Source organism: Molothrus ater, chromosome 22 (assembly GCF_012460135.2).
Source record: "Molothrus ater isolate BHLD 08-10-18 breed brown headed cowbird chromosome 22, BPBGC_Mater_1.1, whole genome shotgun sequence".
Classification (NCBI taxonomy): domain Eukaryota; kingdom Metazoa; phylum Chordata; class Aves; order Passeriformes; family Icteridae; genus Molothrus; species Molothrus ater.
Window position 1 is genome coordinate 3,603,968 of NC_050499.2, and position 23,166 is coordinate 3,627,133.

The window sequence follows — 23,166 nt, forward strand, 5'->3', positions numbered from 1 at the left end:
TTTACCATAGCTTCCCAATACCTATCACCTATGTTAGACAGTGAGCTTCTACTCTAAACCAATCCGAAAGTGCCAACATCACCCAGAACATGGAGGCCAGGAAGAAGAAAGAAGAAGGACAGGGCATGCCCAAATTCCTCCATCTTGGGACCTTTTGAGGTTTTCTAAAAACCTCAACAATCTGTTTTTCACCCTGTGACAAACTAACTATTATTCTAATTAAACTCTCTTGACTTGTAAATCGTCATAAAAAGGTTGGTAATTTTTTCCATGGGTCAAGATCAAAGGCACAGGGGTCTTGGGCTCTGTGCCAAGGTCTCCAAGCTCCCCCAGCAGGGTCTCGAGTCCTCCAGGGCAGTCAGAGGAATTTCCTGGGTTACAACAAGTGGAAACCCTTCCTCTGCAATATTCCTGAGGCCCTGAGTGATGGAAGATGGACAGGGCTGCAGACAGAGCTCTCATCTCACCACAGAGCCTCTGGAGGGCAGGAAAGGAGGCTCGGGAGTGGGGACACCACCCCCAGCTCTCTCTCTCTCTGGGTTTAACTAAAAAGAAACTTTCTAATTGTGTCATTTATTAACTACTTTGCATTTCATAGCTTTACTATATTTATTTCTTGCTTAAATCATCTTTTTTGCTCGCATTAAGCATTGCTATATATTACAACACAGCAATTTTAATGCTGTGAAAGTCCAGTCAGTTGCTGTCTCTGACACCTGTCTTTTGCAGCTTTCCCAAAACCCTCTGATTTTAAGGATTCCCACACCAGCAGCTTGGAGGCAGCTCTCTTCAGATGCAGCTAAGGGATGAGGGTGGTGGGATCCTGCTGCCTCTCCCCCTGCCCCTTACAGTCACCAAGGCACATGACACCCTCTCCAAAGCACCACACAGCTGGAACCCCAGGCAGGGAGCTCCCAGCCATCCAGATTTTGGGAGCCCTTGGCAGCACCAGCATCATTTAAGAGGGCACTGCAGAGGTAAGAGCAGCTCTGATGTTAATAATGTGGAACTCTCAGATTCTAAAAGCCATTTCTCTTTATTTTTTCTCCCCCCACAAAGGAACTGATCTTAGGCCATTTCCCCCATGGAGTCTTGGCCCCTGTAGCAAAGCACAGACTCGATGGTGGAAGCTGCCAGACCCCACCAGCCCATACCAGGGATCAGTAAACCCCAGTGACCCCAGCCTGAAGGCTCAGGGGGCTCCTTTATGACCCCACACCTTCCCACTGGAGGGAAAAGCCAAGCAGAAAGACAGGACAGTCACAAATCCAACAAACACAAACTCTGCTGCATCCCCCACTGGCAGAGTGGGATGGGGGCTGAGCCCCCTCACACACCCCCACAATTCAGGGGAAGCTCACACAGCCCCCTCCAAGCACTGTCCCTGCACTCAGGCCCAGCTGGAGCACAGAGGGACCTGGTCCATCTGTACACACCAAACCCCCCCGGGCACAGTGCGGAGCACAGACTGTTCCTTTCAGCACTTTTCTCACCCCAAATTCCCTGCTCTCCCCCTCCCTCACTGCCAGAGGCTGTTTTTCTCTTGATCAAGGCCAGCTTCAAAACCAGGGCCATTGCAGCATCTCTTTGCAGTGGTGTTTACTCCTCTAAATGCATTCCCATCTGTACTCAGGATGACCCCATTTCCTTCTGGAAGCACCCAGGACTTGGAAAAGGGATGAGAAGGGAAGACAGTCTGCTCTGAGGCCAAAGATACAGAGATTTTCAAAGAGGACCTTGAAGGTAGGAAAGGAAAGGCAGTGTTAAGTGCTCTGAAGGGAGCAAAGGGATGGGAAGCAGTAGAGGAGAAATTAGGAAAGATCCAGTGCATTGGGAACAAGGGCAAAAGCAACCTCAGCTCCCTGGCTCTGCTTTGCATGAGTCCATCTCATCTTGGAAAGTTATTCCATTCCTCCATGCCTTCCCAAAAATCCTGTGGCTGTAAGAAAAGCATGCTTGGGAAAGTTTGGGAGGGCAGGGAAAGGCAGAGAGGAGAGAGTGGTAAATTGAGGCTCAATAGCTGCTGGGAACAAGCAAAGGGCCCAGTCTGTCTCCTCCCAAGCATGGCAAGACACATGGAGTGATGAAGCCGCCAACAAGTTATAATCAGGACTAATAGTTTGAGGTTCTTAATATTCCTGCAATCCAATAAATCAATGGTGCTAAATACGAGCGCGGGAAGCGAGGGGGATTGACAGCACAAATTAGCTTGGGCTGCAGGGAGAGATTTCTCAAGCTGTTGGTTCTGTCTGAGCTCACAGGCAGCTCCTGAGCGAGGGGTGAGGTGAGGATGCTGCAGGGACGTCTCTCAGGTGAGCTGTGCCTCCTGTCCCCACACCTCTCCTGGCATCAGCTGCTCCCAGGGTCCTGTCATGCTCAGGGAATCGAGAGCAGCCCCACCCACGCCACAAGCATTAACCACTTGCTCACCCTGCTGCTCCCCGGGCGCTGAGAGGATTAGCTCAGCGTTTATTTCCTTATGGGTGCGCTTAAACCATCATTCAAGTGCCTGGAATTATTATTAGAGATATACAAATGCTGGGATTTACAAGAGGATTAGTACCCTAAAACAGGGCTGCTGCTATTCCTCCTCTGATCCTCCCGAGTATCCCAGGAAAGACTCTTGTATTCCGGGGGAAAACAGCAATGCATAACCTTCAAATTAGGGGGAAGGGAATAAGGCAGCCTAGCTCTTCCAAATCCTCCAGAAAGACACCTTGCAATTACAGGAGATCTGGATCAGATCTTAAGCAAATACCACAGCTACAACCTCAGCCAAGTTATAAAACATTCCTGCGGAGGGAATGACTCAAACACGTTCGGCATCCACCTCTGAGTTTGGGACTAAGAGGCCATACAGACAGCTCCTATCAAATGTAGCTCATTCTGTACAAAATTCGAACTTATCACAGCCCAGAATGTGTTACCAGCATCAAAAATGGGGTGGACAGATGTGTTTCCATGCACTTGTCCCTGTGTTAGCCACAGGACATCTGCAGAGAAACCAGGATATTCAGCCCTGTCATGTCCATCTTCTGCTCTGTCCTCCAGAAATGAAAGGACCAGACTCAACACTTGAATCTCTGTATCCCTTGTCATATGGAACTTTTCCAGCTCCTTAAATCATTCTTGTCTGCATATGACAAGGCATTGGAAGGGCTGAGATTATTTATCTTAAAAAGGAGACAAATAGGAAGTCTTATGATAAATGTATATGAATTAATGAGTGAGGGAGATAAAGTACATCTGGTATTTCTACCCTCCCTGCCTTGCAACACAAGAAGTCCCGTTTGATTCCACTGAAATAGTGACAAATTCAAAACTGATGAAAAGAAACACTTTCCCTAACCAGCCTATGAAATCCGTCAAAGCCTGGGGCTCGGGAGGTTTCAAAGACATTTATATCAATAACACGGCTCTCCAGAGCTAATGGTCAATGCTAATGAAAAGGAGAGAATGAGTTTAAGGCCCTCTCTAATGACTGCAGTGGGCTGCACAGAAGTCCTGGATTTAGCCAGCAATTCCAACCTCAAAAACTCTACTTCACCTATTTGCAAGTCAGGTGCTGTGTGGATTTATTAGGGGAGACTGTTCTCCCCAAATCCTCTGCTCCTGCCTGTGATTCAGGGCCCATCTAACAACCCTGCTCTAGGCACTATGAATTCAAGCAGATCCTCTTAGGAAATGTTTGTGTTTCCCTTCCTACTCTCCCACCCAGGTGAGAGAGCACAGGGAGGTCTGGAAGGCTTTGTTCATTGTACACCAGATTTCAGTCCACACTAGAACTGCAGTCTGAGCTCCCCAGCACTTCTTATTTCCTGTCAAAACTCATCTATATTCCTTACCCCTGGATTACCAATACAGGAGAGCAGCACTGCTCTATTTTTCCTGGGAACTGTTCCTTTGTCTTTGGTCTCTCACCATCATGACTGTTATTGATATCAAAAGCAGTGCCCAGAGACTTCAAACAAGAGGCAAAAAGAGGCAAACCTCGATTAAGCAGACATTGTAAGAGATGGTCCCTGCCCTAGAAAGCCCAGATACAAGCAGAAAAGAAAGATTTGAAAACATCCTCAAGGTCACAGAAGGAATCTGCAGCACATCCAGGGGAAAAAACAGTGCTGAGAAGTCAGAACAGTGCTGCTGTCAGAAATTCACCTCATCCTCCTGTGGCTGTAAGTTTAATGCACTGGTTCTGCATCTGCTGTGACAAGACCAAGCCTGGCCCATCATATCTCCCTTCTTAGGGTCTTAAAACTCAGGACATACACATTACAAGGATCTCAGCTCCTCCTTCCTTTGCTTCCCACCGTGTTCTTCATGGTTGGTGAGGACCTCTACATGTGGCAGCTTCTCTGTCTGAGCAGCACATTAAACTCATCATCTTGAGGCCAGGTAATTAAGGCCAGCTCTCCAATGAGTCCTGATAATAGACTGGGGAGGTCAATGGACCAAGTCAACAAGAGGGATGGACTCTTCCCAAGGGCAGCTCTCCTTCCCCACTGACACAACTTGGGACTTTATTAGACAACAGGACTCAGAGAGTGTGAAAGTCCTGCAGCACCTCTGAGCATAAATCACAACCCAAAAAGTACCTGAGCAGAATGATGCTTCCCTACATAAATACACTGCAAAACACTGGGCACATTTGTCCTGGCCATCAGCAGCTGCAGTGATCACTGTAAGAGGCTTGAACACAGCAGAATGTTCTTTACTCTGGAGTGCAACATGCCCATTATTAAGTGCTATATAATGCTGAGTTCCTGCTGTAAAAGGGTCTTCAGAAATGACAACATAAAGAATTAACGGCCTCCAAAACAGGGCTCAGGTGAAACCTGATAGTTAAAGCTGGGAGAATTTTATAACAAAATCCTGCAAGTTTCACAGGAGCATAACACAAAGCCATAAATCACACTGGCTCTGCTCACAAGGTTGGTGGAACTCAGGAAATATAAAACCCCAAAACTTTTGATGAACATCCCAAGTCCTGAGCTTGTTACATGGTTCTGAGCCACTGTTTGTCAAACCTTGTTTACCAACACACCCTCAAATAATTCATGGGATTCTGCCAAGTGTAAGGCAAATACTACTCAAAATAATAAAGTTACAGTGCTGGCCCAAAGCAGGTGTAACATGGGGATGGCACATGGAGGACATGGCTCATAATGCCCAAGGAATGAGATCTCTGACTCCTGCAGGGTCCAGCACTGAGATACAGCCCTGCAACCCAAATCCCTCTGTCCAAAGCAGGGACAGAACCATTTTTTACCTCTACACTCTGGGTTTCAGCATGTAAATGATGAGGAAGTGCTCAAATACTTAATTAAGGCCACGAAAAAACATATGCACACAAACAAAACAAAAAAACCCAAAAAATAACATGGGCACTGCAGGCACTCAAGAGAAGATTATTCTTCAATAAACCACCAGCATTTCCCCACGTACTCCATCTCCTGTGTCCTAATGCTGTCTTTGAGTAGATACCTGGAACAGAGGCTAAACAAGATTAACAGAATAAAAGTAGGCATTTATTAAAGGCCTTCAATAGATACACCTGGGGCAATCAAAAGCCTCTGAGAGGGACTAAACCCAGTTTGGATGATGGTCACAAGTTTTTCATAAGATAGATCTTATATCTATAAATGGACCAATCTTATAAGATAGATATAAGTTCGATATAAGATGATATAGGATATAAGATTAGAGCAGATATAAGTTTGGTCCATTTACAAATCAGAGGTTAATCCTCCAATTACAGATTCAGGCAATGAAATCATTTCCCCCCCATTTTCTCCCCTCCCCAATTCACTTTGATTTATACTTTACAGGGTCTGAAGCTGTAGGGTGTCCATGGATCTCAGGCCTAGAGGAATTGTTTTGTCTGACTAAAATGACTAAATGTGAAGACTGACTGAAATGTGAGGAGTTAACTACACTTTATATGGAGTTTAGAGTTATGCACTGATGCAGCATAGAGGATTTGAAATATATTAAAGGCTAAAATCTTAAGGCACCTCTACCTTGCCCTGAAGAGCCCAGCACTGCAGGGCCCAGTGTCCAGCCCAACCCCTGTGAGATGTGGTGCCAGAATTTGTCCATCAGCAAACGAAACCTGACACGAGAATAAAGTTGGCCAGGAGTTTTAGCAGTTTTATTTCTGTGGTGTTGCTTCCCCTGGCCATGGATTATTGATCTCTGGGGAAAGGAGGCAGCAGCCATGGCTGATGTGCTGTCCCACAGCCGGGTAATGTACGGCGCTGCCGGGATCTGCAGGTAACTGATGATCCCATCTGGCACGGGAGAGGGAAGTGATTGATTTACTCTCCATCCTGGTACTTAGACTTTTCACCCTCAACAGGCCACAAAGCCTCGTTCATCATCTTCATCAATCAAATGGGCAAATATCATTAAATCTGCAGGCCACAAGCAGCATCATTTATATTTTTGTCTTTTTTCTTTTTTTTTTTTAACTTTGTTTCAAAAGTTTGCCACCTCCTCTTCCCATGTGTCCCTTTCTGAAAAATAGTGCTTCCACCTGTCAGGAATTCAGTGAGGCAAAATGCAGAAGATGGACCTTGAGAAGAAGGGATGGTGCCAGGCTTTGAGGTCCTCACTCCCAAGCCACAGGGGATGCTCAGAGGAGTAGAGCATTCCAAAACTCGCCAGAGCTGCCAGGTGTCAGTGATGCCTGGTTTGATCCCTGTGTGCTCCTGGACACACCAAGGGTGTTTTGCCACGAGGCTGACTCAGGGCACAGCATTTAAGCATCACCACAAAGAATGGGGCACAAACCAGGGCAATTCCTCAGAGTTCAGTGGAGCAGCAATGACCTGTCTGTGCTGTTCATCTCCCCCTAAACTTCTCAAGGAAATAGGAAGTTCCAGTTTGTCACCACCAGTTTATTTAAGCATTGATTTTTTTCCTTAATGCATTTTTTCAAAGTCACTTTTACCAATGGGCAAATGTACCAACACCACCAAGCACAGGATGTGCAGGAAGGGGATGTGAAACCCATCAAAAATCAGGGAGAGATTTGAGGCCATCCTGACAGAAGGTGACAACTCATCCTGGAAAGTTCCCTCTTTCCCAGAGCTGTGTGAATCCACTCTGCTTATCCCAGGGCTCTGAGCAGCCCAGAGTCAATGCTGAATGTGTGGATGGATGGACAGCACTGCCAACAAGTTCACTGCCTCCCCTCCCAGCAAGACACTCCATTAGAAAAGTTTTGTAGAAATAAAAAGAAAAGCAGCCGTAAACACTGGGCAAAATAATCTGACTCAGGGAAATTTCCAGCGAGTTCAGAATAGCCTGGAGTGAAAATCCATCTCTAATGTGACTGAAAGAGCCTTGTGAAGGAACAGATGCAGCCTGTAAATTAAATCACCAAGAAAGGTTGGAGGAGCCAAATGAAATCTCCACCTGCCATTACTTCCAAGGCAGAGGCAGAGACAGGGCTGGGCACAGGGAAGGAGGGCGATGGATGGGCAGACGAATCATTTTATTAGCCTTAATTGCCATTTCAATACCATACCCATGTCTCCACATAAGCCTTCATTCTCTGCAAAGTTGTCAGTTCATGTCCTGAATGGGCCAGGCTTGTTATCAGCAAGGCGTTTACAGCCCCTGGGCTGTGCATTAATTAAAAAGGCTTTGTGCTGAGGCTCATTCATTAGCACACTGCTCCTTTAATCACTGCCTCTTCAGCCACCAGGACAATCTATAAATCTCCTCAAATATGAAATAATGAAGTGGAATGGTTCAATTTATTACAATGTAATAAGGCAGGATAATGTGGGGGTGGACAGGGTGGCACTGGAGCTGTCTCCTTGCCCATTCTTCCCACTTCCCTGACAGGGACCATGAGTGAGAAGGGCAGGAGGGATGCAGGACAGGATGGAGAATGCATGGGACACAGATCTTCCCATCTCCTGCCATCCCTCCCACACCAAACCCAGCGTGCCACAAGTCACTGAGGGTGATGCTGGAAGCCAGACATGGTTCCTTGGCCTTGGGAGGGAGGCTTTGCCCTGAAGTCCCCAAGATTCAGACACCAGCGTCCATCAGCAATAGGGGAAGTCTCTCACTCTCCATCCCATTTTCCCATTTGCACCCCCATTTCCCCACCCCTCCTCGTTCCACCATTCCTGGAAGGATCCAGGTTGAGCTGGACAGGCAAGTGCCAAGGAGCAGATGTTCTAGGGAACATCAACAAGCTCCAAAAATCCACATATTAACTCAGCACAAAGCTCCTGTTTCCCCTCTCATGGCTCATCTCCCAGCAGCTGGGCCCTCCAGTCAAGCTGCCAAATAAAATGTGATTGTACACACTGGGTTAATTAACAAAGGGAGAAGGGGCAACACTTGCCTGGCTTTGCATTTCCTAAATGAATGCATCAAGGACACCTAACTAGTGAGAGGAGGCCAAACATGAGGTTTTCTCTCCACGAAAATTGCAGACTAAAAATGCCAGAGGAAGAAACAAAACTTCAGCTATTCCAGAAAAGCAGCCATGGAATTCAAAGAAAGTGCAAAATGAAAACTGCCCATAGAAAAGTTGACAAAAGCTAATTATGCTCTAGCATAGAAGGGACACATTTAGAGAAAAGCAGGATTTGTAAAGAACATTGGAGTGGGTTTTGAAAAGTTACTTTTCCCTGTCAAAAGACACCAAGTAAGTAACATCGATTTCACAGTATAACAGCTCTAGAATTTGCCATTTTATTTTCATTGCTCTCCCTACTCAGTCTTAGAAGACCTTGAATTCTTATGCACTGTTATATAATTAATGTGGTTATTAATATAATTAACACAAGCTGTTGATTTATCCAAAATTCCTTCCGGGGGAAGCGAGTTGTGATAAATTCACAGTAAGAAAAAAAAAAAATTAAACTATCAGAATATCCCATATCAACATTCTGTTTAAAACTGAAATTTGTCTTAGAGACTTTATTTCAGAACCTCAGTTAGGATTGTTCCAGGTTTTTCCACAGGGAATATGCAAGCTGCAAACATGAATCTTTTTAACTGACCCAGCTTTACCCCGCTGGGAGGGAATGGTGTGGCCCAGGAAAAGACTCAAAGGTTTCATTTTTTTTTCTCCCTATTTATTACCAGAAGTGCATTCAAATGCTGTTAGAGAATGGGAAAATGATTTTTCCTGTGTTAAAAAGGCCCAACTGCACACATCGCTCAAACCCACAGCTCTTTAATACCAGCAATCTGCTAAGTGCTAATTTGTCAAGACAAAACCTTTCATCTCCAAGGCTCCCCAAACGTTTCATTTGCTCGAGAATCACCCAAAATAAAATTCCAGATCATCCATGCAGCACCAAAAGCGAGAGGTTTGGGCTCCTCTTCCCCTCCAGGAAGGGCTCCTCCAGGAGAAGGGCAACTAATTACTGCTCAAGTCAACGAATTAACCCTGTCCCTGGCTACTCCACAAGTTTCAAGGTGCTCCTTAGAGGGAGCAGCATGGCAGGGTCCTCACCATCAGAAAACTCTATTACACGGATCTTCAAAAAAGCTCATTACTACAAAGCTACCAGCATTCAATCCCATTAATAAAACACATCGGTGTATAATTATAATATTAGGCACTTAAATTGCAGTTTTCATCTGCAGCTCTCAAAGTATTCTGCCAGAGTAAATTGAGTCCCCCCTAATTTGGGCTGGTCAGAGTTTTCTATTTGAAGCCTTTCCTGATGGAGAATTTGATTTTGCGTTTGAAAAGAAAATTGTGAAAAGGATCTGTTCTTCCTCAAAACGGCTGCTTCCTTCTGGTGAGGGATATGCAATGGGAAAAAATCCCACAAAATCCATAAAATTGATGGGGAGGAAGAGTTAAAATGCTGCCAAGAAAGGAATAGCCATAATCTATAAACTTTTTGTAGCAGTAAAATCAGTTTTGCTGCAAATTCTTCAGGGCGCGTTTGCACATAATCCAACATTTGGGGTTGTCCAGCTTGCAACATATCAGGGATAAAAAGGACAAAAATGCTTCGTTTTGTGGACACAACCACCCCATGAGCTGTTTTTCTTCTCTGATGGAATCTCCAAACTGGAAATCTCTCGATTCCTAAGAGCTGCTCCACAGGTTTGGGCTCTTGGAGACAAAGCCACGCTCTCTGCAAGGTGACAGGGGCGCTACCCGTGACAGATGGAAGGTGACAACCACTCCTCCAGAGCCACATCTTGGCCCATGCCAGAACAAATCTGCTTTCAGCAGGCAACCAAGCTTAGGAAATCGGAGATGATAATAAAAATATCGAGGAAATTGTCCGTCTGGGAGCCAGAGCCAGGCAGCACAAAGGGCTCAGCGTTAATTTGTGAGGAGGCCTGTGTGCTCTGGAGGTTATCCCAGGAATACCACTGGAAATGGTATCACCATGGGCACCCACCAGGCAGCTCCCTCACAAACCTATTCCCTGGTAAACACCAATCTTCAGTAATTCCAGCTATTAAAAACAACTTAAAGAGGACTCAGATCTCATTTTGCAGAGAGCGCAGGGGTCTCGAGGACTGTTTTTAAAGTTTTCCTGCACTGGAGTTAACAGTCTGTGGCTTTGATATGTTCAGCTGCTGTGCTGCTTCCAGGTTTATTAAATTTACAGCCAGAGAGACAGCATGGCTTGTTATTTTTTCCAAAGAATCCCCAGAAGAAAGGCAAAGTTTATCAGGCATCAATGCAAGCTGCAAGCTCAGAAACCATGGGTGTCCAGGAGTTCCCTTTCCTAACACCACACAGCAAATCATTGCTCCATGCACACATTTATTCAAATCTCAACAGGATTGTTATGTATGTGGTACCCCCACAAACACACCTACCTTTGGACACTCACATTAACAAAGGGAACAGATTAAATGATCAAATTCAATCTCCAGTGGGGAAGGTTAACCTAACCTGCTAATAAGGGATAAATACCACAGCAGCACCTTTGGGCACTAGGAAATACCCCAAACCCACCTATTCTCCAATTATTTATCCCCACAGTTTCCTTCTGAAGAAGGGGCTTGGTTTGGACATGAAAACATGACAAAAATTATACGTATCTTCCCCTGTTGATGACCAAAAGATCTTTTTTTTTGCTGAAACTGCTTTTCAATCAGCTCTCATTAAAATTAAACCCTTTTTGTTGGATCTGGAGAGAGTTTATGGCCCATCCTCACACATGCTTGGTGACCAGGTGGCTCACGATGATGCATCTCCAGGTTTCCCATGGTGTTTCCACATTCTGTGTCAAAGGAGATTCTCCCTCATGACAAACAAGAGGATTTAATGCTGCTCATCACAGACATCCCTGCAGTGTCTGGGTAAAACCCCATTAAATCCATCCCGCTTTTTGCAAACCCTGAGGAAGGAGAAGAAAGGACGAGGCCAGGCACAAACCACCAACATCTATAGTGCATCACAAGGGGAAGAGGTTGAGCTCCAGGGACATTTTTCTTTTGGCACTTATTGTCTTCTAAACTCCACAATCTATACAATAGCTATGTTTGTAATCACTCGAAAATTTTCAATTAAATGTAAAAAACCAGAAACAAGTAAATCTATTCTCTCTTTTGACTGTTTTATTGATTAAAATGGATGCCTGAGCTGCGGCCACTGAACCATGAAAAGCAATCTGTCTTGGATGGGTAAGAGATCGTTAGGAAATCGTTGTGCTGAGGCAAGAATAACTATGCATGTACACACACGTGTGGGGCTGGGCACAGATACCCACATGCTACCATGGAAAAAGCCACCTGCGATGAAAATTGTGTCTATATATTTCACTATCGAGTTCAAAGCAAGCTGAGGTGTTAGCCTGTCACAGGACCTCTCGTTTTCTAAGTTTCATCATTTCCCTCAGCAGCCAAACCTCATCTCTGTTGCTGCAGAGGACAAAAAAACGTGAGGTGGGCGAAGAAAAACCTCAAGGTCTGTCATGTGCTACAAGCTCCAAGAGCAAGGAAACCACTCTTTGGGTCATTAGGAGATTTTCAGGATGATGACAAGGAGATCCTTCAGTTGATGTTTCAGCTTCCTTTTTGTCCCTGTCCTTCCAGGGCAACGTGAAGGATGTAAAATGAGTTCTAGACATCACCAGGAACACTCAGCTTTGCAAAGCCTGACTGGTTTGGGTGTGAGTTAACCCAAGGCAAGGCAAAGGGAGGGATGAAACTTCCCACATGGAGCTTTTGCCATGAGCCCTCACTCGCAGATTCCCAGCCTGCAGCGGAGCTATCTAATATTGGCTCCTGACAGCCACGGGAACAGATGGAGAACACTTTGCTCTGCGCTGACAATACTCTGCTTCTGAAGCAAGACTACCCTGACATCAGCTCTGTTTTATCTCAGCACCTCAGTTAAAGCTTAAATTAACCAAACATTGCTTTTTTGTTGTAGCCCAGGACACGAGCCTTGGGGAGTTCAGATCTGCAAGGAACTTCTCTTATTTGCTGAACCCAGAGCCATCTCTAGGAATCCTGGACCAAACGTCACCCAAGGTAGAGCCCTAAGAAAGGTCAAGTATGGAAGCTTTACAGCAAAGCACAGCTCTGAAGTCCTCAGCTGATGCTCATCCTCTCCAACAGGAGCAGCAGGAAACTCCTTTCCAAAATCCACTTCCTAGCAGGTTTTTGAAGGCCGGGACTGAGGGCACAGCAGCTTTGTCCCTCCAAGACAGGTCTAGCAAAGGTCTGTCCTCATCTTAGCCATGGCAAAGATCAACAGCAGCCACTCCCCTGCCCAGGATATCTGGGAGAGGCAGGGATGTGCTGAGCCAGGCTGGGGATGTTCACCAATGAGTTTAGCCCTGAAAGAACCTGTCATTCAGGAAGGAGGGCATGCCCACCTCCCCACACACTCATCCCTGGTGTTTGCTAATGGGAAGAACGAGGCACAACAGCAGATTCAGGCTGACTCATGCAGTTTGTGCTTTTACTGGGTGCCTTTTTCCATCCCCCCCTCCAAAGTGCAAACAACGCACAGGAACGGCGCTGAATGAGAGTGGATCTTTGGGAATGGTGCTCCAAATTGCTCCTGTCCCATTTATTTGGGTGTGAGAACTCTGAGACCACGACTCCATCTCATGCTGCAGACATGGGATGTTCACAGACACTGGGCAGCTGCCAGGTGCTTTGGGAAGAGCCCTCTAATAATAATAATACCACCAATGTTGTTAATAATAGTAGTAGTAATAATAATAATTTGTTGTTGTTATTATTGGTTTAATTTTTTAAATTGTTATTGCTTTTATTTAAAAGAAAAATTTGCAAGAGAATAAACTTCTATAATAAATCCTCAAACTGGACAGCCCTAGAAAAGCCCTGCCAGGCTTTAGAGGGCAGTAAAACCCCTCGTGCCATCACTACACCACAAAGCATCACATAAAAGCAGCAGCAAAGACAAACTAGAGGGGGTCTGGAGCCCCACACATGTGTAAGACCACACGGATGTACCAAGAGGAGGCACTGAATGGGTTAGCATCTCTTAGATCTTTCAATATATTTTCCCTAATTAAGCTGTTCAATTCAGCAGCTTAAAGAGCTGCCAATAGCTGCTACAAATTGATTTATCTTTTGATGAAGGTAAAATTTGCTGGAAAAAATGAGAAGCAAACAACATATGGGTTTGGGAGGGATTAAATTACTTTGTCTTGTGTTAAGATTCAAACATATTCTGGAGGCAGGATGAGTCTTTTACAAGTAAATTGTTTTTATACTACATATCCATTTCTTTGTAAACAGAAGGATCCTCATTTACACATCCACCTACAATACCTGCTAGGTAACAGAAGCAGATCCTTAAAAGCCAGATGAGATCCCAAGCTTTCCGTGGGCACACACACACAAATAAAAAGCAATCATCCTGCAAACCTCCCCCCGCCCAGAGTAGGGGAGAAAAAAACCTTCTGGAAACACAATAATCCATAATAGAGGTGATCTAAAGCAGTCTCCACATGGAGGGTCATCACCAGCTACCAGGGGGGACATCAGGGCTCCAAAACTGCACTGAAATTCCCAACTCATCCCTGCCTGTGAGCTGCAGTCCCCTCGGATAGCACGAGCTCAGAGTTTAACAGCACCACTTCATTATTCTGCTTAAATCATCAGTAGGAAAGATAAGGTGAAGAGGGATAAATATTAGGAGTAAATCACAGCCAGCCTGACAAGACCAAGCAACAGCAGCAGCCAGAGCAGGGTAATTTTCCTGATCTCAGATGAGGAGTTTCCCTGGAGGATGGGATGTTATAACCTCAGGAAGGAACAGAAGACAAGGAGTTGGGCTCCTGCAGCTCCAAAATCAAAACACACTGGGCTCCCTGCACTGACATCCCTCAAACACAGATCCTTCTCCTTTCCTCAGCAAAGCCGTGCCCATCTCACCTCTGCAGCAGCAAGGAAATTCCTCTGCGAGCTCCCTCACTCCAACCCAGCCTCAGAGCATCTCCAGATCTCTCAGTTACAGAGTTCAGCAGGAGGGATGCAGCAACAGCCATGGGGGGGTTGCATTTATTAACTGCTGTGCCCTGCATCCCCTTTATCAGCTATTTTGGATTCACACATTTCCTACACAAGCACATGCCAGACATCTGAGAGTGGATAATTTGCCCAGACAGGCAGTAAATACATCCCATCTCATGCTTCCTCTGAGAATAATGTGCTTGCCAGTGTCACCTGTCATGTAAATCATCACCTTGCAATTTATCCTGAGCCACATTTCAACTGTTTCTGGACCAGGAAAAAAAAAAAAAGAAGAAGAAATACTCAGAAAGTCCAGTAACTCCTTCTGTGAAACATGGATGCTTCTTCCCTGGCCAATAGTCTGAATTTATTGAGGAAAAGACATCTACTGAATTTATGTCTTCCCAGATAAATTTCCAACTTTTAGATTTAAAGGAGTCCTAGACTTTCTCTGAGCTGTACAGAAGACATTTACATAAGTTTTTGTGCAACGTTCCTTCAGCCTGTTCCTCTCTCACCATATGAGTAGCCAACAGCTACCCACTGAGTTACTGCAACTCAACAACTTTGAGGTGGATTTGAAAAATCCCACGAGTTGCATGAGAAATTACATGCCTGTGATTTTTTTTTTCCCCGCCTCTGGCATTTTTTATTTAAATCTCCCTGCAAAAACAGAGTCGTGTAAAGAATTGGGGTTGATGGCACTGCCTGGGCTGCTGCCTTTCAAGGGAAAACAAGAGAAACTATGTTTTCTTTCCAGAAGCAAGCACAGAAAAGCTCCCATGGGAACTTTCCACTAGAAAAAAAAAACCAAGATATGTTCCCCAGAAATCCATTTTAAAAGGTCCAATGGGAGAATCTCTAGTGGAAAGTGTCCCTGCAGAGGTTTGGAACGAGACGGCCTCCAAGGTCCCTTCCAAACCAAACCACTCCATGACTCTCTGAATTTATCCCCAGCAGAAATTCCTCCAGCCAGCTGGGCTTGTCGAAAAGGTTGGATTTAAAGAGGTCTTTAGGCAGCTTAAGCTGGCTGGGAGTGCACAGTCCTGGAGGACCCCTTTAATCTGTGTCCTCTGGCTGCAGAGAGAAAAAGCCCACTGCGCATCTGTGTCGTCTCAATTCTGTGTTCAAAACACTTGAGAATCTCTCTTTTGTTCCTTGCCTGTCTCCCTTAATCCATGCCTCAGTCATTATTCAATATTTGGTTTTGTGACTACATTATTTAACTTGGCAGAGCGTTTTGGGACGTAGTTTGCATAAAAGCCGCTATTTTTAAGCGGCAGAGGGGACTGTCACCGAGGCAGGGAGGAGACAGCAGTGACAGCAAAGAGGAGACCAAAGCTTCACCCATCAGGAAAAAAATAAAAACCTTCTCCAGGGGAAAGGCAGTCACAGGATCGTCATTCCAGGGAATAAATCACCAAAGCCAACTCCAGTGTCAGTAATTTTGTGACGCAGAAAATTGATTCGTACGTTACAATCAAGGAGCGCCCTCCATAATGTATGCTCAGCATTTTAACATAATTATTTGCACAACAGTTTTAACGTTTGCAGCCTTCCCTGGCTGTCAACCTGGAAGTACTGGGAAAAAAAAAAATAAAATTTTAAAATACTCTTCTTCTTCAGAGACAGGATTAAAGGGAAAAAAAAAATCAATCTCTGCGCAACCTCCTTTGTATTTTGTTGTGACAAGCCTGAATTTAAACAGCCTGTGAAGTCAAAACAACAGGAGAAATATCAATACACATTAATTTAATCAAGAAACACAACTCTGCCATGCCAAGCCCAACTTGGCTTTATTTCCTCTGAGGTTTCTGTGGGAGCTGATGACACCCTGGTACCTGCCCAGCCGCCCCCCCTGCCCAGTGACTGGAGGTCTTAAAGGCCCTCTCTCCATTTGGATGCTTTGCCACACAGAAATCAAAATTCCTGGTGCTGCAGCTCCCCGCTAGCACATCTCCATCTCTCCGCCCCTAAAAAGCTGATTTTGCTGGCAGAGCTGCCCCGAGTGGCCATCCTGCTGCATCCTTATTGTGTGCTGGGGAGCTTTCAAAGGACAGGCAGATAAAAGGGTAAACATGATAACAAAAACTATCTCCAGCACACTTGACTCTGTCAAATCCTGGGCACAGCGCGACTCTTTGAAACAAGAATCTCATTAAGGAAGGGAGAGTTGAAAGGATAAGCCCCCGCATACCAAAGGCAAAAATCAGATGTGCTTGACCTTTCAAATGAATGTACATTTTCTGAGTGACTGTTCATGTCAGAGTAATTCAAACAGACACCTGATAATCCTCTTAAAAGTCTGAAATTTGGGTACTGGATTGGACACAATGCAGCGGGATCTGCGGGTGGTCTCGTTGCTGCGCTCCATCCTGCCCTTGCTCCCAATTTCCTGATGCACCCTCAAGTCTTGTCCCCTCCCTGGGCTTTCATGTCCCCACACAGACATAAAGATGTTTCAAGTCCAGGATTCATTAACAAGGAAGCATCTTCTGTGCTGGCGCAGCTGGAAATGAAAAGCCGATGCTCCTTAACACAAATTAGGTGATTAAACACTTTGGATGGAAAAGAATTCCATGCAATTGCCCCACCAGCAAGGGAAGAGGAGGATTTCCTTCCAGACAAGCCCCATATACAAAATCCAATGACCATGAACCTCACCTGGGTCCTGCATCTTGTATATCAACATAACCCATGTGCTGGGGCTTGCTGGGAAAGAGAAACCCTCTTGAGCATTCCCAGAAAGTCCAGCAGCTTCACAGGGAAACATTCACACAGTAAATTGCTTCAAATGGAGATATTCAGTAAGGCAAGGATGTACTAGTTACAACCCAAAGGCCGTTAATGAACACAGAGCAACTGAAAGGTTTCATCATGGACAATGCTGCTGGAGAGGTCACCAGAATGAGGTCCAGGAGTCAGCCTGAATCACCTTCCCCTTAATTTTTGGATGCCCTGGTCAGATCTAGTGACCGTCCCTGAACTTCAGTTCCATTTCCACCAATGATTTCTGGGCCTTGCTTAGCACATCCATGTGTTCAGCCATGAGCAGATTCTGCCAAACCTTAGAGACCACTGATCCCAGGAAGTCAACCACCCAACAGACACTGCAGGAAAAGGGGGTTTTGGTGTCTATTTATGGCCTGTCTCCATGAACAACCCCACAGAGGGACAGACCAAGCAGTGACTAACACCAGGTTTCTTTTGAAAACCCCAAGAATCAACAGCTTAGCATTTCCAATGGAGTCCAGTGGTGGTTTATGACCTGTAAGGAATCTGGGAGGACACCAGCCTCCTGCTGATGTGACAATAACGCCAGCCCAGCCACAGCAGCACACACAGGCTGCTGGCTCCTGCTCACAGATATTGCCATGCTGGACAGGTACCTCATGGCTTTGTATCCTCAGTGAATCCTCCCCTTCCTGCTCCCCCTGAGCTCCCAGCACTCTATGTTAATTAGCTAATATTTGTGTAGATCCTTCCTGACACTGCCTTTTGATTCCCTCTGAGCTCATCAGCAGCTCCGGGATCCTGGAGCAGCATCTCCACTGCTGGGGGATGGAGGATGGGACCGGGGGGGCTGCTCTGCTTCCAAGTCAGCCCCCAAAGACACAGGACAGGTATCACATTCACATTTTCTGAAAAATCTCTTTGCCCAGGATTTTTCTCCTGGGAAGCTGAGAAGCCTCAGAGAAAAGGAAAACAATTCTTATCTTATTTGCTTCTCCTGTGTTTTGCTCATTTGGAATGTGTTTGGAGGTTTTTTCATTGGATTCTGGTGTGTGTTATTTTGACTCATTGGCCAATCAGGGCCAAGCCGTGTCAGGACTCTGGAGAGAGTCACGAGTTTCAATTATTATCTTTTTAGCCTTCTCTAAGTATCCTTTCTGTATTCTTTAGTATAGTATAGTTTAGTATTCTTTAATATAATATAGTATCATAAAATAATAAATTAACCTTCTGAGAACATGAAGCCAGATTCGTCATTCCTTCCTTCCTTCATCAGGGCACCCTGCAAATACAATAGACAAGCTGCAAAGAAATCTCTTGGAAAAGTGGGATGTGAGGGTGTCAACCAGCTCATCTCACAACAGATGGACTGGAGCACGCTGCCTATGCAGTGACACTCCAGGGAACTGCCTCTCTCTGTCACGGTCCTTCTGAATTCCAGGGAATGGAGCTCATCTCGTGGGTTGCCAACCAAAGCTCCCAAGAACCACAAATTCAAACTCCAAACCAGCAGCAGGCTCCCTGAGCAGGCTGAGCCCTGCTGTTTCCAAGACCCTGCGCTCCATCCCTGAAAGGATTCCTGTTTCTCCAGTGGCTCTCTGAAGGCCACCCAAGGAAAGCTCTGCACGGTGTGCAGGTAAAGATACAGTGGTTGTTACCAGGAGAAACCAGCATTTCTCCTCCAGTGGGGACTCATCCCTCTGTCCTGCACAAGGCTCTCACACCCCATCTCTGAGCCCCACAGGGTCCCCAAAGCAGGACCCTGCTGGATGTGCCAGCAGCCACGTCCCTGCTGACTCCCAGGCGTGTTTTTCCCCCCTCCTCCCCACACTTCCTAACAGCTCATGAATTTTATAAGCTAAACTCATTGTAACCAAACCATGAAATTGCAAATTTAACTCTGTCAACAAACAAAGCTTTGGCAGGGAGCTGCCGTTGTCTGAGCCTTTCCAGCAGGAAGGGAATCTCCTCCGAGGGACACTGCACCCCCTTCAGTCCCCCTTGGCCATGGGGCAGTGTCTCAAGACAGGGTTGTGCAGGATGCTGGAGCATCACACCCTACACAACGTCACAACTCACTCCCAGAGCTTCCAACAGCGCCAGCCATCCCCATCACCCTTCCCTGACACGGCCATTCTGACCCAAAGGCATGGAAAAGCCTCGGCAGCCCCAAGAGCCCAGGGCAAAGCCCTCCCTGCTCAGCCACAAAGGCTCTGCCGCAGCCCCCAGGTCCAGCCAAGCCTGGCTCTCCCTCTCCTGGCCGCATCCAGGGTGGCCAGCAGAGCCTCGTTAAGTTAATGGAGTGCTAATTAGCTGGCAGGCCGAGGGGAGGGCTCGGAGGCGCTGCCTCATTTGCTCGGTGGAATTGGGCCATTAAAGCCACGGTGGGCTGCAGAGGCTGCCGGTGCTGGAGGGATGCAGCAGCATCTCTACAGGGACACCCAGGCTGCACAAACCATTTCACTGCCATGGAGCAGCCTTTGGAATGGAGAAAATGCTGCCTGCACCAGCAGGAACACCAGAGCATCACTAAGGGGACCTTCTCCCATCACCCTCAGTGTCCTGGCTGTTATGAGTAGAACAGACGCCCATTTTTTTAAAAGGCTGCAGAGTTCACAGGTTGGGCCAGTTGCTGCCAGGGTGGAGTTCTAACTGTTTGTTGCTGTAATCACCTGTCATTTTCGTTAACTACCTGTCCTTGATGGTTAAGAATTCCCCATTTTGTCGAGTGGCACCCTGCTGCTTCCTGGAGGATGGCGCCCGGATGGTGAAGAGGAGGGGACATCGAGTCAGCAGGCAAATGACATCAGATCCAGCATGCAATGGGAGAGATCGCTCACCAAACCTAGCCAAAAACCCCGAAAACAATGAGCCAACACAAAATTGATGAATCAAAGCAATGGCTAGATGTGAGGAACAGAATCCAGTATCCACCAAGGACTTTTTACCCCTAACCTAAAAAAACGTCGGCTGGACAGAGGACCTCAAATGTTGAGCTGAATAGCAAGGAATTTCCTGATGCTCTCATGAGGACGGAAGCCCCAGCTCTGCCCACAGACCACTGAACAAAGCTGCACTCTTCTTCCTCCTCCAAGTCACCCTGGGAGCAGCAGTGGCGTAAGCACAGACCCATCGGATCTCCCCACCTGAGCTGGTCACTTTTAATAAAGGTACTAAAAAAAGGAGAAAAGTTTCCTGCCTGTGGTTATTTCACTGGCTGTTGGAGCCCTTCCAGCACAGTCACCCAAGCCAACCCTTCTTTCCCTCACACACACAACTTCCAGTGGCCAAAGGCGCTCGCTCCAGGTGGGAAAAGCGCAGCGTGTCCTGCCAACACGCCAGTGCCACCTCGTTCCAAACAAGCACGATGCCACAGGGTGTTCCCATGGCAACGAGCAGCCGATACAGCCGGCGGCACCGCGATCCCAGCGCTGTTCTGCTGACACCCCAGGCAAGGTCCCACCGAGTCCAGGCAGGACTCCCAGAGTCCTTTGAGAGCCTTCAAAACCAACTTCGCACTCCTTTCCCAGGGCGTTCACTGAAATAAATAGGGCAGGAGATCTTTCTCCTTTTTAATGCCTTTATTGAAAACCAGCTCAGGTGGGGAGAACCGACGGGTCCATGCTCGCACCGCTGCTGCTCCCAGGAGTGGCACAGAGCAGGAGGAAGAGCGCAGCTTTGTCCAATGGTCTGTGGGCACAGCTGGGGCTTCCGTCCTCACAAGAGCATCAGATGTTTTGGTTTGACATTCAAGGTCCTCTGTCCAGCCAACATTTTTAGGTTAGGGTGAGGGGTAAAAAGGCCTTGTCAATACTGGATTCTGTTCCTCACGTCTAGTCATCGCTTTGATTCGTCAATTTTGTGTTGGCTCGTTGTTTTAGGGGTTTTTGGCTAGGTTTAGTGAGGGATCTCTCCTGTTGCACGCTGGATCCGATATCATTTGCATGGCAACTCAATGTCCCCTCCTCTTCACCATCTGGGTGTGCCACTCGACAAAAGGGGGAATCCTTAACCATCAAGGACAGGTAGTTAACAAAAACGACAGGTGATTACAATAACAAATAGTTAGAACTCCACCCTGGCAGCAACTGGCCCAACCTGTGAACTCTGCAACCTTTTAAAAAAAAATGGGCAACTTTTCTACTCATAAAAGTCACCATGACCCACTCAGGTGTCCCACCCGTGGGAAGGACAACATTCCTCCTGGGGATGTCACCATCAGCTGCCCCTGGCAGCCCTGCAAGCTCCCAGCCTGCAGAGCAGCAGCAGAGCTGGGGTCATCAGTCACAGAGTTGTGCTATAGGCAGCCTTAAATCCCAGGTCTACCTTCCCATCGATCTCTTCAGCTCCGTGAAATTAAGAAAAACGCAAGACAAACACAAGCAAACGTCCCCGAGCAGGCTCTGTGAGAGGCAACCAAACAGCTCCAATTCCCCTGAGCAAGGCTGGTCCAGTGCCTGGCTGGGAAAAACAAAACCCAATTGCAGCCAGAATGCCAATCTCAGCTTAAACATCCCCCTGGAACCCCGGGAAGGGGGACCCACAGCACCCACGAGCACCTTCAGGGCTTTTGGGGGCTGCAGCAGGAGAGGGGCTGCAAATCCCCTTGCCATGGAGCAAAGCTGTCATCAAATGCAGCAAGAAATGACAAGAAACACCTGAAAGATTTCCCTCCTTCCACAAAAATCACTTCCCAGAGTACATGTGCACTTTAAGGATTAAATGTGCCTGGACAACTCAACACAACATTAATAATGTCCGTTCTCAACAAGCATCTCCATTCCACCCATCTTTTTTCTCTCTCTTTTTTTTAACCATCACTTTAAAATCTTCCGTGTCCAACCATGTATTGTGGGAGGGAAAAAAGAAGAAAAAAAAAATAACTTGTTTAAAAAAAAAAGGAAGAAGAAAAAAGTAATTTAAAAGCTTTAAATCCAGTTGTCTGGTCTCCGACCCCCTGAAGATTCCTGCACAGAAAATAAAGTGCTTAGCTGCCCTCCTTAAAAAGATTTAATCTCCCATATTTCAGAGCTTGTATGATTAAACCCTACCTCTAATTCTGCTTTCAGAGCCACAGACAAATCTCTGCTTAAAGGGAAGCGGTGCAGGTGCCTCTCCTCCCCTCTCCCTTTCCCACAAGGGAGTGAAGCTGCATCCACGTGGACGTGGGGGAAGAGCTGGAGGTAGAGAGGCAGCTCCAAGCATCCCTTCATCCTCCTGCTTCCTTGCCAGACATGGAAATACCTTTTTTTTTTAGGCAGCTTTCAAGAAAATTGAGCTTTCTTATATGCAGCTCTGAAGGAATGAAGAGGGGAGGAGGTGTGGACAAGCAGGGCCGGCTCACACTCCCAAATATCATCAGTTTTACACCCCATCCATGGCAGGAAGGAGGGAAAGAGCCTCAGATGAGCAAGGAGAGGAGAGCCAAATTTCAGCTGGGAGACTTAGGGCAGGACAGAGCCCAAAAAGCTGGTAAGAGAACACCCAAAACAAGGTTTGTCTCTAAGATGAGCTGCTCCCTATGGCAGCAGGGAATTTGGGGATGCTGGAAGCAGGGGGCATGCTGGAAACTGGAGCCTGGTGAATTCCTGACAGGCTAATCACTCACTCACCCCCAGGCAGGAATTATTGATCAATTCTACCAGAGAATGAATGCCAACCTGCCCTGCCCCAGGCGCCTCCAGCCCAGGTCAGCAGCAAGAGGGCTGCAAAATAAAAACCTCACTTTTGCTTCAGACCAACACAGGCCCTGTCCCTGCCTTCTCTGCTTTCCGTTGTGCACAGAGTTCGTTAAAAACCTGCACTAATAAGGCAGAATGTTTATTAGAAGTGCAGGAGAAATCAGCTTTCCTGAGACACAGTGACCTTCACCAGCTGAAATGTGGAGGGAGCTCAAGGCGAGCTCTCCAACACACCCAGCCAGCAGCAAGCATGGCCCAGGGTGGGATGGAGACAAGTCTCCAAGGAGCAGAGCACTGCAACAGCCAA